The 15,548-nt window shown below is 60.3% G+C and overlaps 1 non-coding gene across 1 annotated transcript; it reads left to right on the forward strand.

Annotated features, from left to right (window-relative positions):
* Nucleotides 1-11,152: 11,152 nt before the first annotated feature.
* On the forward strand, nt 11,153-11,271 carry LOC131861024 (5S ribosomal RNA). The gene has a single exon (XR_009360107.1). It is a non-coding gene; the product is annotated as a 5S ribosomal RNA (ribosomal RNA).
* Nucleotides 11,272-15,548: the final 4,277 nt, after the last annotated feature.

Below are 15,548 nucleotides of genomic sequence, written 5' to 3' on the forward strand. Positions count from 1 at the left end.
TGAAAGCAAGGTCGACTCGGAGCGGTCTATGCATCAGGCGCGCTTGGGGCGACTACCAGTGCCAACCCCTTATCCCGCGACGCGTCCGACAAAGAGAACGTTCCAAGGCGGCAGAGGAGGTTACCAGCCGAAGGATGCAGTAGCGATAACAGGTATAGTTCCGCGGCGGCCGAGAAGACTCACCGCATAGGAATCGGGATGCGAGGCGAAGGATGCGCCGGGAAGGCCCCGACGACTAGGAAGAGGCTGCAGGGCCGCCTCGGAATGGTCCAAGCATCGGACGCGATTGGGACGACTACCAGTGCCAACCCCTTATCCCGCGATGCGTCCGATACACAGATAGTTCCAACGCGGCCGAGGAGCCTCACCGCATATCAATCGGGGTGCGAGGCGAGGGATGGGGCGGGAAGGCCCCAACGGCTACACGGAAGAGGCTTCAGGGCCACCTCGGTATGGTCCAAGCATCGGACGCGCTTGGGGCGACTACCAGTGCCAACCCCTTATCCCGCGATGCGTCCGATACACAGAAGGTTGCAAGGCGGCCGAGGAGCCTCACCGCATAGCAATCGGGGGTGCGAGGCGACGGATGCGGCGAGATGGCCCCAATGGCTAGACGGAAGAGGCTTCAGGGCCGCCTCGGAATGGTCCGAGCATCGGACGCGCTTGGGGCGACTACCAGTGACAACCCCTTATCCCGCGATGCGTCCGATACGAAGACGGTTCCAAGGCGGCCGAGGAGCCTCACCGCATAGCAATCGGGGGTGCGAGGCGACGGATGGCCCCAACGGCTAGACGGAAGAGGCTTCAGGGCCGCCTCGGAATGGTCCAAGCATCGGACGCGCTTGGGGCGACTACCAGTGACAACCCCTTATCCCGCGATGCGTCCGATTCGAAGATGGTTCCAAAGCGGCCGAGGAGCATCACCGCATAGCAATCGGGGTGCGAGGTGGGGGATGCGGCGAGATGGCCCCAACGGCTAGACGGAAGAGGCTGCAGGGCCGCCTCGGAATAGTCCAAGCATCGGACGCGCTTGGGGCGACTACCAGTGACAACCCCTTATCCTGCGATGCGTCCGATACGAAGATAGTTCCAAGGCGGTCGAGGAGCCTCACCGCATAGCAATCGGGGTGCGAGGTGGGGGATGCGGCGAGATGGCCCAAACGGCTAGACGAAAGAGGCTGCAGGGCCGCCTCGGAATAGTCCAAGCATCGGACGCGCTTGGGGCGACTACCAGTGACAACCCCTTATCCCGCGATGCGTCCGATACGAAGATAGTTCCAAGGTGGCCCAGGAGCCTCACCGCATAGCAATCCGGGTGCAAGGGGGGGGATGCGGCGAGATGGCCCCAACGGCTAGACGGAAGAGGCCACAGGGCCGCCTCGAAATAGTCCAAGCATCGGAGCCTCACCGCATAGCAATCCGGGTGCAAGGGGGGGGATGCGGCGAGATGGCCCCAACGGCTAGACGGAGGAGGCCACAGGGCCGCCTCGGAATAGTCCAAGCATCGGACGCGCTTGGGGCGACTACCAGTGACAACCCCTTATCCCGCGATGCGTCCGATACGAAGATAGTTCCAAGGCGGCCGAGGAGCCTCACCGCATAGCAATCGGGGTGCGAGGTGGGGGATGCGGCGAGATGGCCCCAACGGCTAGACGGAAGAGGCTGCAGGGCCGCCTCGGAATAGTCCAAGCATCGAACGCGCTTGGGGCGACTACCAGTGACAACCCCTTATCCCGCGATGCGTCCGATACGAAGATAGTTCCAAGGCGGTCGAGGAGCCTCACCGCATAGCAATCGGGGTGCGAGGTGGGGGATGCGGCGAGATGGCCCCAACGGCTAGATGGAAGAGGCTGCAGGGCCGCCTCGGAATAGTCCAAGCATCGGACGTGCTTGGGGCGACTACCAGTGACAACCCCTTATCTCGCGATGCGTCCGATACGAAGATAGTTCCAAGGCGGCCGAGGAGCCTCACCGCATAGCAATCGGGGTGCGAGGTGGGGGATGCGGCGAGATGGCCCCAACGGCTAGACGGAAGAGGCCACAGGGCCGCCTCGGAATAGTCCAAGCATCGGACGCAGCTTGGGGCGACTACCAGTGACAACCCCTTATCCCGCGATGCGTCCGATACGAAGATAGTTCCAAGGCGGCCGAGGAGCCTCACCGCATAGCAATCGGGGTGCGAGGTGGGGGATGCGGCGAGATGGCCCCAACGGTTAGACGAAAGAGGCTGCAGGGCCGCCTCGGAATAGTCCAAGCATCGGACGCGCTTGGGGCGACTACCAGTGACAACCCCTTATCCCGCGATGCGTCCGATACGAAGATAGTTCCCAGGCGGCCGAGGAGCCTCACCGCATAGCAATCGGGGTGCGAGGCGAGGGATGCGGCGAGATGGCCCCAAAGGCTAGACGGAAGAGGCTGCAGGGCCGCCTCGGAATAGTCCAAGCATCGGACGCGCTTGGGGTGACTACCACTGCCAACCCCTTATCCCGCGATGCGTCCGATACGAAGATAGTTCCGAGGCAGCCGAGGAGGTGGGGGATGCGGCGAGATGGCCCCAACGGCTAGACGGAAGAGGCTGCAGGGCCGCCTCGGAATAGTCCAAGCATCGGACGTCCTTGGGGCGACTACCAGTGACAACCCCTTATCCCGCGATGCGTCCGATACGAAGATAGTTCCCAGGCGGCCGAGGAGCCTCACTGCATAGCAATCGGGGTGCGAGGTGAGGGATGCGGCGAGATGGCCCCAAAGGCTAGACGGAAGAGGCTGCAGGGCCGCCTCGGAATAGTCCAAGCATCGGACGCGCTTGGGGCGACTACCACTGCCAACCCCTTATCCCGCGATGCGTCCGATACACAGATAGTTCCGAGGCAGCCGAGGAGGTGGGGGATGCGGCGAGATGGCCCCAACGGCTAGACGGAAGAGGCTGCAGGGCCGCCTCGGAATAGTCCAAGCATCGGACGCGCTTGGGGCGACTACCAGTGACAACCCCTTATCCCGCGATGCGTCCGATACGAAGATAGTTCCCAGGCGGCCGATGAGCCTCACCGCATAGCAATCGGGGTGCGAGGCGAGGGATGCGGCGAGATGGCCCCAAAGGCTACACGGAAGAGGCTGCAGGGCCGCCTCGGAATAGTCCAAGCATCGGACGCGCTTGGGGCGACTACCACTGCCAACCCCTTATCCCGCGATGCGTCCGATACACAGATAGTTCCGAGGCGGCCGAGGAGCCTCACAGCATAGCAATCGTGGTGCGAGGTGGGGGATGCGGCGAGATGGCCCCAACGGCTGACGAAAGAGGCTTCAGGGCCGCCTCGGAATGGTCCAAGCATCGGACGCGCTTGGGGCGACTACCACTGCCAACCCCTTATCCCGCGATGCGTCCGATACACAGATAGTTCCGAGGCGGCCGAGGAGCCTCACAGCATAGCAATCGGGGTGCGAGGCGAGGGATGCGGCGAGAAAGCCCCAACGGCTAGAGGGAAGAGGCTTCAGGTCCGCCTCGGAATGGTCCAAGCATCGGACGCGCTTGGGGCGACTACCAGTGACAACCCCTTATCCCGCGACGCGTCCGATACACAGATAGTTCCAAGGCGGCCGAGGAGCCTCACCGCATAGCAATCGGGGTGCGAGGCGAGGGATGCGGCGAGAAGGACCCAACGGCTAGACGGAAGAGGCTTCAGGGCCGCCTCGGAATGGTCCAAGCATCGGACGCGCTTGGGGCGACTACCAGTGACAACCCCTTATCCCGCGACGCGTCCGATACACAGATAGTTCCAAGGCGGCCGAGGAGCCTCACCGCATAGCAATCGGGGTGCGAGGCGAGGGATGCGGCGAGAAGGACCCAACGGCTAGACGGAAGAGGCTTCAGGGCCGCCTCGGAATGGTCCAAGCATCGGACGCGCTTGGGGCGACTACCAGTGACAACCCCTTATCCCGCGACGCGTCTGATACACAGATAGTTCCAAGGCGGCCGAGGAGCCTCACCGCATAGCAATCGGGGTGCGAGGCGAGGGATGCGGCGAGAAGGACCCAACGGCTAGACGGAAGAGGCTTCAGGGCCGCCTCGGAATGGTCCAAGCATCGGACGCGCTTGGGGCGACTACCAGTGACAACCCCTTATCCCGCGACGCGTCCGATACACAGATAGTTCCAAGGCGGCCGAGGAGCCTCACCGCATAGCAATCGGGGTGCGAGGCGAGGGATGCGGCGAGAAGGACCCAACGGCTAGACGGAAGAGGCTTCAGGGCCGCCTCGGAATGGTCCAAGCATCGGACGCGCTTGGGGCGACTACCAGTGACAACCCCTTATCCCGCGACGCGTCCGATACACAGATAGTTCCAAGGCGGCCGAGGAGCCTCACCGCATAGCAATCGGGGTGCGAGGCGAGGGATGCGGCGAGAAGGACCCAACGGCTAGACGGAAGAGGCTTCAGGGCCGCCTCGGAATGGTCCAAGCATCGGACGCGCTTGGGGCGACTACCGTTGCCAACCCCTTATCCCGCGATGCGTCTGATACACAGATAGTTCCGAGGCGGCCGAGGAGCCTCACCGCATAGCAATCGGGTTGCGAGGCAGATTATTGGGAAGGGAACCCCCTGGGATGCGGCTCAAGCAGTGCCCAAAGGGACTGGAATGCGGAATCACATCGAGAGACCCAAATGCTATACGAGGGCTCAAATCGAATTATCGATTTGGCCACGACATGGACGCATCGGAACGACTACCTTTGCCGAACCACTCGCAATTGCATCCATACCGAAACCAATAGACATTTCCGTTAGAGCCCTCGCATAGCATTCGGGAATCTCGCATGCCCCTCTAAATCGACCAATGCTGGCGCTCAATGAAAATCCGAGCGCTACCACCGTTCGAGCGCCAGCATTGGTCGAGTTAGAGGGGCACGGGGGAGAATGCTCCAGTCAACACCTCCCCTATATAAGTTATTTGTCCGATTCTCGCACAACCGTAGTCTGCCTCGTCGAATCAAACAACGGTCCCAGATTCCGACTTCCGTTCCGTAGAGACCCAAAAGCTAGATGGAGGCTCGCAAGAAAGAGAGTCGGCACATAGCAATCAGGTTTCTCGAACGTTTAGGGACCGAGCTCACTTGCGGATAGGGCAAAATCCGCCAAGCAACCCAAAAGCTAGACGGGGGCTCGAATCGAATCGCCTAGGCGGCCACAACAACGACGTGTTAGATCGACTACCAGTGCCAAACCATTCAGCAAGACTAGTTTGTGTCGAGGCCGGATAGAGATTCTCAGAGAGCGCCCGCATAGCATTTAGGAGACCTGCCGCGTCCCTCACACTCGACAAATGGTGGTGCACGTTTATAAATCCGAGCGATCCCAACCCTTTCAAGCACCAACATCGGTCGAGATAGAGGGGCACGGAGGGGGCTGCGTGAGACAACACAGTCCCCTATATAAGTTATTTGTCCGATTCTCACACATCCGAAGAATGGTCATCAAATCGGACAACAGCCCAAACTTCCGACTTCCGTCCCAGAAAGCCCAAGAGCTATCTAAAACGTTCATGGCCGGAACTCGATCGCGGCTATACCAGTCCGCCAAGCAACCCAAAAGCTAGACTGGAGCTCTAGTTGAATCACCTCTGTGGCCACTGCAAGGACGTGTTGGAGCGACTACCATTGCCGAACCATTCCGCAGGTCGAGTCCATACCAAGGCCGCATAGAGATTCACGATGAGCTCCTGCATAGCAATCAGGAGACTTGCCGTGTCCATCACAATCGATAAATCCTGGTGCAAGATTTTTGCATCCGAGCTCTCCAACCAGTAGAGCACCAGCATCAATCGACATAAACGGGCACGGGGGGAGGATGCTCGAGAACACTACCTCCCCTATATAAGTTATTTGTCCGATTCTCAAGCAGCCGAAGTCTGGTCATCGAATCGGGTCAAAGACCACAACTTCCGACTTTACCCACAATGCAAGTCATCGAATCGAACATCGGCCCCCGAGTCGGACTCCATGCGTATGTCAGGTCATCGGACCCAAATTCTGCCTTCCTGCGCATGGCGGGCCATCAATATCAACTCGGTCATCGGACCCAAACTCCGCCTTTCTGCGTATGGCACGCCTTCAAATCGGTCATCGGACCCAAATTCCGCCTTCCTATGCATGGCGGGCCATCAACATCAACTCGGTCATCGGACCCAAATTCCGCCTTTCTGCGCATGGCACGCCATCAACTCGGTCATCGGACCCAAATTCCGCCTTCCTGCGCATGGCAGGTCATCGGACACAAATTCAGACCTCGCGAATATGCATACGTATCGAATCGGTCATCGGACCCAACTTCCGACTTCATCCATACTGTAGGGTCTCTGAGGTTGGCGCGGTGCGCTCAACCCGGGGAGTCGACCCATCGAAGCATACACCTCCCCTATATAAGCTATTTGTCCGATTCCCACACCTGTGTAGTTTGCACCTCTGACCAGGACATCGACCCCAACTTCCGAACTCGACTGCAACGACGGCACCAGCGCCTTGGTGCGCACCTTGCGACGCACAGTCCCAACATTCGCCTTCCTGCACATGGCAGGTCATCGGACCCAAATTCCGACCTCGCGAGTATGCCTACATATCGAATCGGTCATCGGACCCAACTTCCGACTTCATCCATACCGTAGGGTCTTTGAGGTTGGCGCGGTGCGCTCAACCCGGGGAGTCGACCCAACGAAGCATACACCTCCCCTATATAAGCTATTTGTCCGATTCCCACACCTGTGTAGTTTGCACCTCCGATCAGGACATCGACCCCAACTTCCGAACTCGCCTGCAACGACCGAACCAGCGCCTTGGTGCGCACCTTGCAACGCACAGTGCCAACATTCGCCTTCCTCAACATGGCAGGTCATCGGACCCAAATTCCGACCTCGCGAGTATGCCTACATATCGAATCGGTCATCGGACCCAACTTCCGACTTCATCCATACCGTAGGGTCTTTGAGGTTGGCGCGGTGCGCTCAACTCGGGGAGTCGACCCAACGAAGCATACACCTCCCCTATATAAGCTATTTGTCCGATTCCCACACCTGTGTAGCTTGCACCTCCGATCAGGACATCGACCCCAACTTCCGAACTCGACTAAAAAGACCGCACCAGCGCCTTGGTGTGCACCTTGCAACGCACAGTGCCAACATTCGCCTTCCTACACATGGCAGGTCATCGGACCCAAATTCCGACCTCATGAGCATACCTACTAATCGAATCGGTCATCGGACCCAACTTCCGACTTCATCCATACCGTAGGGTCTTTGAGGTTGGCGCGGTGCGCTCAACCTGGGGAGTCGACCCATCGAAGCATACACCTCCCCTATATAAGCTATTTGTCCGATTCCGACACCTGTGTAGTTTGCACCTCCGCTCAGGACATCGACCCCAACTTCCGAACTCGCCTGCAACGACCGAACCAGCGCCTTGGTGCGCACCAAAAGTGCGCACTTTTGGTGCGCACCAAAAGTGCGCACTTTTGGTGCGCACCAAAAGTGCGCACTTTTGGAGGGCACTTTTTGGAGGGCACTTTTCTGCGCTCCAAAGGTGCGCACTTTTGGAGGGCACTTTTTGGAGGGCACTTTTCTGCGCTCCAAAGGTGCGCACTTTTGGAGGGCACTTTTTGGAGGGCACTTTTCTGCGCTCCAAAGGTGCGCACTTTTGGAGGGCACTTTTTGGAGGGCACTTTTCTGCGCTCCAAAGGTGCGCACTTTTGGAGGGCACTTTTTGGAGGGCACTTTTCTGCGCTCCAAAGGTGCGCACTTTTGGAGGGCACTTTTTGGAGGGCACTTTTCTGCGCTCCAAAGGTGCGCACTTTTGGAGGGCACTTTTTGGAGGGCACTTTTCTGCGCTCCAAAGGTGCGCACTTTTGGAGGGCACTTTTTGGAGGGCACTTTTCTGCGCTCCAAAGGTGCGCACTTTTGGAGGGCACTTTTTGGAGGGCACTTTTCTGCGCTCCAAAGGTGCGCACTTTTGGAGGGCACTTTTGTGCACTCCAAAGGTGCGCACTTTTGGAGGGCACTTTTCCTGCGCTCCAAAGGTGCACACCTAGGTGAGCACCTTCGACCACACCTTGTAGCACACCAAACTCTGACTTTCGACTTCATCCGCAATGCAGGGTCTTTGAGGTTGGCGCAATGCGCACAACCAGGGGAGTCGACCCATCAAACCCAACACCTCCCCTATATAAGCTATTTGTCTGATTCTCATACATGCGTAGCCTGCAAGAGCAATTAGGACATCGACCCCAACTTTCGGCTTCTAAACGAAAACAAGGTCTTTGAGGTTGGCGCAGTGCGCACAACCAGGGGAGTCAACCCACCGAATGCAACACCTCCCCTATATAAGCTATTTGTCTGATTCTCATACATGCGTAGACTGCAGCAATGATTAGGACATCCACCCCAACTTTTGACTTCTTAAACAAGACAGGGTCTTTGAAGTTGGTGCAGTGCACACAACCAGGGGAGTCGACCCATCAAACGCAACACCTCCCCTATATAAAGCTATTTGTCCGATTCTCATACGTGTAGTCTGCAGCAGCGATTACGACATCGACCCCAACTTCCGAATTCGTTTGCATTGACCGCACCAAAGGTGCGCGCCTTGGTGTGCACCCTGGAGTGCACTTTGGTGCTCACCTCGGTGCACACTTTGGTGTGCACCAAAGGTGCGCACCTTGGAGCGCACCAAAGGTGTACACTTTGGAGCGCACCACATAGGGTCTTTGAGAGGTTGGCGCAGTGCGCACACCAAGGTGGGTGTTGAGGTGCGTGCCGAGGTGGGTGGGTGCTAGGGTGCGCTCCATGGTGGGTGCCAGGGTGGGTGCGTGCTAGGGTGGATTCCAAAGAGGGTCATAGGGTGGGTGCCAAGGTGGGTTGGTGATATAGTGGGTTCAAAGGTGGGTACTAGGGTGGGTTCCAAGGTGGGTCACAAGTTGGGTGCCAGGATGCGTGGGTGTTAGGTTGGGTGCCAAGGTGGGCTCCTGCGTGGGTGGGTGCTAGGGTGGGTTTCAAGGTGGACGCGAGGGCGGGTGCCAAGGTGGGTAACAAGTTGGGTGTTAGGATGGGTGAGTGCTAGAGTGGGTGCCAAGGTGGGTGGGTGCTAAGGTGGATGCCAAGGTGGTTCACAGGGTGGGTGGGTTCTAGGGTGAGTTCCAAGGTGGGTCACAGGTTCAGTGCTAGGGTGGGTGTCAAGGCGGGTGTCGAGGTGCCTGGGTGCTAGGGTGTGGATGCCAATGTGGGTCATAGGGTGGGTACTAGGGTGGGCTGCAATGTGGGTGCCAAGGTGGGTAACATGCTCGGTGGGTTCTAAATTGGGTGCCAGGGTGGGTGTGCACCCACCTTGCCCGAGGTGGGTGCCAAGGTGCCAGTGTGGGTGGGTGCTAAGGTGGATGCCAAGGTGGGTGAGAAGGTGGGTGATAGGTTGAGTGGTAGGATGGGTGGGTGCCAAGATGGGTCACAGGGTGGGTGCAAGGGTGGGTAGGTGCTAGGGTTGGTGTCAGGGTGGGTGGGTGCTAGGTTGGGTTCCAAGGTGGGTGCGAGGGTGAGTGTCAAGGTGGGTCACAGGTTAGGTGCTAGGATGGGTGAGTGCTAGGGTGCAAAGGTGCCAGGGTGGGTGCTAGGATGGGTCGATGCTAGGGTGAGTGGCAAGGTGGGTCCACAAGTGTCAAGGTGGGTGCCGAGGTGGGTGCCAAGTTGGGTTCCAAGGTGGGTGCCAACGTGGGTGCTAGGGTGCGTGGGTTAAAGGGTGTGTCACAACGTGGGTGCCAGGATGGGTGCGCACCCACACTGGCCAAGACGGGTGCAAGGTTGGGTTCCAAGCCCGGTCACAGGCTGGGTGCTAGGATGGGTGGGTGCCAAGGTGGGCACCAGGGTGGGTGCACCCACCCTGGCCAAGGTGGGTCACGGGGTGGGTCCTAGGGTGGGTAACGGGGTGGGTACTAAGGTGCGTGCCAAGGTGGGTCATAGGGTGGGTGCCAAGGTGGGCACCAGGGTGGGTGTGCACCAACCCTAGCCAGGGTAGGTCACGGGGTGGTTGTCGGGGTGGGCTTCAAGGAGCCAAGGTGGGTGGCAAGTAGCCAAGTTGCGTGCCAAGGTGGGTGTCGGGGTGGGTGCCAAGGATCCAAGGTGGGTGCCAAGGAACCAAGGTGGGTGTCTGGGTGGGTGCCGAGGTGGGAGCCAGGGTGGGTCCCAAGGTGAGTGCAAAGGTGGGTGCCAGGGTCAAGGTGAGTGCCAATGTGGGTTCCAAGGTGCCAGGGTCAGGGTGAGTGCCAATGTGGGTTCAAAGGTGCTAAGTTGGGTGCGAGGTTGGGTGTGAGGGTGGGTGGGTGCCAAGGTGTGCTAGGTGGAAGCCCGGGTGGGTCGGCATCCCATGGGTGTCGAGTTGGGTGCCTGATGGGTGCTTCTTGTCAAGTTTTAGTCGTCGGGACTCATTTCGAGCCTTAGAGGTCGTTTCTTGTCCGGTTGCCCTGTCTTCGACCTGGGAACCCAATTTTGGTCCTCGGGTCCCATTTTTTTTTGTCTCGCATCCCACTTTTGGCCTGTGGCCTTTTCGGGGTCGATTCTCGTTTTGGGCATCAGAGCATGTTTCTTCTCCTAAAACCCAATATTTGTTTATTAAGTCTCGGAACACATTTTTGTTCTCGTGGACCCATCATGGGTCTTGGAACGCATTTGTGGTCCTTGGGTCCCATTTTGCATCCCGAAACTTGTGTTTTGGTGCTTGATCCCTATTTTGGGTGCCCACCTTGCACCAAGTGCGCACCCGGGGCAAACCGAGCGCCTTGGTGCACCGGGGCAAGATCGAGCGTGCACCCGAGGCGCCCCGAACATGCACCAAGGTGCACTCGGCCCACATGTGAGCGCAGGTCGTTGCGCCCGAGGTGGTGTGTGGGCACCGCGTTGCAGACGGGACACTGCACGCACACGACGCCCCGTCCAGGTGCACGCACGTAGGCCGGGCCGGGTGCACACCCGATGCCCTAGCAAGGTGCGTGCACCCGGGCAGGGCTCACACTTGGCGAACGGGGCGCACTTCGCGAGGGAGGGTGTGCACCTCGACGGGGGTGGGTGGCCGGGGTGGATTCGCACGTGGGTCGCGGTTTGCTAAGTACACACTGCGACAAGCTCATAACGGGTGCGATCATACCAGCGTTAGTGCACCGGATCCCATCAGAACTCCGCAGTTAAGCGCGCTTGGGCCGGAGTAGTACTGGGATGGGTGACCTCCCGGGAAGTCCCGGTGTTGCACCCTTTTTTAGTTTTTCGCCGGGCGTCGCAATGCTATTTGAATTAACCTTTTGCCCGTTTGCGTTCTCGTCGGGGCCGGGCCGGGCCGGGGTGCGTTGCCCGCACTACCGCGCGCGCCGGGGCGACACCGAGCGCGCACCCGAGGCGCCCCGAGCACACAGGCCACGGTGCAACCCGGGCGTTGTGCGCGCACCCCGGTGCGCCCGAGGTGCTGCGCGCGCACCCAGGTGAAATCGGTGTGCACCTCGGCCAGTGCGCGCTCGGTCGAGTCGCGCACGTTGGCCAAGGTGCACGGTGATGTTTCTTACTCTAAGGTTCCGCACCAGACGCCCGGGACAGGTGAGCGAAGCTGGGCGGGGCCGGGTGCGCGCCCGGGGCAGGTGCACGCAGCTGGAGAGAGCTTTGGAGCGCACCAGAGGTGCGCACCTTGGAGCACACTTCGGAGCGCACCAATGATGCGCTCCATTCAAAAGTTTCCTGAAAAGGCAAAAAAAGTTGAGATTATAGAATTTCCCACTTGAGAGATTGTAAAAAAAAAAAATTTAAAATGAAGGAAACGCGGGTGCCAAGGTGTGCGCGCCCGGGTGCGCAGCCCAGCCAAGGTGTGCGCACCAAGGCGCCCACCCTGGCGAAGGTGCACGCAAGGTGCGCACCCGAGGCAAACCGGACAATTAACCCAACTTTCGACTTCGCGCGCACCTGCGCACCTTGGAGCGCACTTCGGAGCGCTCCTTGGTGCGCACCAATCTTGGGCACCTCGGAGTGCACCATGGCGCCCACCAAGGTGCGCACCCGGGGCAAACCGAGCTTCGACTTCGTGCGCACCTTGGAGGCGCCCACCAAGGTGCGCAGCCCAGCCAAGGCGTGCGCATCAAGGTGCGCACCCGGGGCAAACCGAGCTCCGACTTCGTACGCACCATGGAGCGCACAAAAGGTGCACAACCCAGCCAAGGTGTGCGCACCCCGGGCAAACCGAGCTCCGAATCGTGCGCACCAGAGGTGCACGCCATCGTGCGCACCTTGGAGCACACTTCGGAGCCCTCCTTGGTGCGCACCGATGTTGCGCACCTCGGAGCGCACCCGGGGAAAACAATGCAATTAACCCGACTTTTGACTTCGTGCGCACCTCGAAGCGCTCTCGGGTTCGCACCTCAGAGCACACCGAGGTGCGCACCTTTGATGCGCTGCCTTCACCAATTTCCAGAAAAGGCAAGAAAACATTGAGAAGGTGTGCGCACCGAGGTGCCCACCCTGGCGAAGGTGCACGCGAGGTGCGCACCCGGGGCAAACCGGGCTCCGACTTCGTGCACGCCATGCTGCGCACCTTGGAGGGCCATGGTGCGCACCTTGGAGCAAACTTCGGAGCGCTCAATGGTGCCCAACCCAGCCAAGGTGCCCACCGCGGCGAAGGTGCACGCGAGGTGCGCACCCGGGGCAAACCGGGCTCCGACTTCGTGCACGCCGCACCTTGGAGCACACTTCGGAGCGCTCCTTGGTGCGCACCAGGGCGCGCAAACCAGCCGAGGTGCCCACCCCGGCGAAGGTGCACGCGAGGTGCGCACCCGGGGCAAACCGGGCTCCGACTTCGTGCACGCCATGGTGCGCACCCGGGGCAAACCGGACTCCGACTTCGTGCAGGCCGCACCTTGGAGCACACTTCGGAGCGCTCCTTGGTGCGCACCATGGTGCCCACCAGGGCGCGCAACCCAGCCAAGGTCTGCACACCAAGGTGCCCACCCCGGCGAAGGTGCACGCGAGGTGCGCACCCGGGGCAAACCGGGCTCCGACTTCGTGCACGCCATGGTGCCCACCGCGGCGAAGGTGCACGCGAGGTGCGCACCCGGGGCAAACCGGGCTCCGACTTCGTGCACGGCGCACCTTGGAGCACACTTCGGAGCGCTCCTTGGTGCGCACCATGGTGCCCACCAGGGCGCGCAACCCAGCCAAGGTGTGCGCACCAAGGTGCACGCGAGGTGCGCACCCGGGGCAAACCGGGGTCCGACTTCGTGCACGCCGCACCTTGGAGCACACATCGGGGCGCTCCCGGGTTCGCACCGTGGTGGGCACCTCGGAGCACACCAAGGTGGGCAGCGAGGTGCGCACCTTTGATGCGATGCCTTCACTAATTTCCATAAAAGGCAAAAAAAAACGAGATTTTAAAATTTCCGTTTTGAAAGATAGTGAAAAAAAGGGAATGCTGGTGCCATCTTGAGCCCGCCCTGGTGCGCAGCCCAGCCAAGGTGTGCGCACCAAGGTGCCCACCCTGGCGAAGGTGCGCGCCCGGGCAATTAACCCAACTTCCAACCTCGCGCGCGCCAGGGTGGGAGCGCACCCAACAACCGGGCCTGGGAAGAGCCAATGCGAGAAACCCCACCAAACGCTCTGACAAAAAAAGAGGGGGCGCTCCAGTAACCCCGCTCCGGAGCGCACCCTGGGCAAACCCAGCCAAGGTGCCCACCCCGGCCAAGGTGCAGGCGAGGTGCGCACCCGGGGCAAACCGGGCTCCGACAACGTGCACGCCGCACCTTGGAGCACACTTCGTAGCGCTCCCGGGTGCGCACCTTTGATGCGCTGCCTTCACTAATTTCCAGAAAAGGCAAAAAAAAAAGGAGATTTTGAAATTTCCGTTTTGAAAGATAGTGAAAAAAACGGAACGCGGGTGCCATCTTGAGCCCGCCCTGGTGCGCAGCCCAGGCAAGGTGCCCACCCTGGCAAAGGTGCGCACCCGGGCAATTAACCCTACTTCCGACTTCGTGCGCGCCAGGGTGGCAACCGGGCCTGGGAAGAGCCAATGCGAGAAACCCCACCAAACGCTCCGACAAAAAAAGAGGCGGCGCTCCAATAACCCCGCTTCGGAGCGCAGCCGGGGCAAACCCAGCCAAGGTGCCCACCCCGACGAAGGTGCACGCGAGGTGCGCACCCGGGGCAAACCGGGCTCCGACAACGTGCACGCAGCACCTTGGAGCACACTTCGAAGCACTCCCGGGTGCCCACCGGCGTTGCGCACCGTGGTGGGCAGCGAGCTGCGCACCTTTGATGCGCTGCCTTCACTAATTTCCAGAAAAAGGCAAAAAAAAATGAGATTTTAAAATTTCCGTTTTGAAAGATAGTGAAAAAAAAGGAACGCGGGTGCCATCTTGAGCCCGCCCTGGTGCGCAGCCCAGGCAAGGCATGCGCACCAAGGTGCCCACCCGAGGTGCACACCCGGGGCAAACCGGGCTCCGACTTCGTGCAGGCCGCACCTTGGAGCACACTTCGGAGCGCTCCTTGGTGCGCACCATGGTGCCCACCAGGGCGCGCAACCCAGCCAAGGTCTGCACACCAAGGTGCCCACCCCGGCGAAGGTGCACGCGAGGTGCGCACCCGGGGCAAACCGGGCTCCGACTTCGTGCACGCCATGGTGCCCACCGCGGCGAAGGTGCACGCGAGGTGCGCACCCGGGGCAAACCGGGCTCCGACTTCGTGCACGGCGCACCTTGGAGCACACTTCGGAGCGCTCCTTGGTGCGCACCATGGTGCCCACCAGGGCGCGCAACCCAGCCAAGGTGTGCGCACCAAGGTGCACGCGAGGTGCGCACCCGGGGCAAACCGGGGTCCGACTTCGTGCACGCCGCACCTTGGAGCACACATCGGGGCGCTCCCGGGTTCGCACCGTGGTGGGCACCTCGGAGCACACCAAGGTGGGCAGCGAGGTGCGCACCTTTGATGCGATGCCTTCACTAATTTCCATAAAAGGCAAAAAAAAACGAGATTTTAAAATTTCCGTTTTGAAAGATAGTGAAAAAAAGGGAATGCTGGTGCCATCTTGAGCCCGCCCTGGTGCGCAGCCCAGCCAAGGTGTGCGCACCAAGGTGCCCACCCTGGCGAAGGTGCGCGCCCGGGCAATTAACCCAACTTCCAACCTCGCGCGCGCCAGGGTGGGAGCGCACCCAACAACCGGGCCTGGGAAGAGCCAATGCGAGAAACCCCACCAAACGCTCTGACAAAAAAAGAGGGGGCGCTCCAGTAACCCCGCTCCGGAGCGCACCCTGGGCAAACCCAGCCAAGGTGCCCACCCCGGCCAAGGTGCAGGCGAGGTGCGCACCCGAGGCAAACCGGGCTCCGACAACGTGCACGCCGCACCTTGGAGCACACTTCGTAGCGCTCCCGGGTGCGCACCTTTGATGCGCTGCCTTCACTAATTTCCAGAAAAGGCAAAAAAAAAAGGAGATTTTGAAATTTCCGTTTTGAAAGATAGTGAAAAAAACGGAACGCGGGTGCCATCTTGAGCCCGCCCTGGTG

This window comes from Cryptomeria japonica, unplaced genomic scaffold, assembly GCF_030272615.1.
Source record: "Cryptomeria japonica unplaced genomic scaffold, Sugi_1.0 HiC_scaffold_20, whole genome shotgun sequence".
Lineage (NCBI taxonomy): Eukaryota > Viridiplantae > Streptophyta > Pinopsida > Cupressales > Cupressaceae > Cryptomeria > Cryptomeria japonica.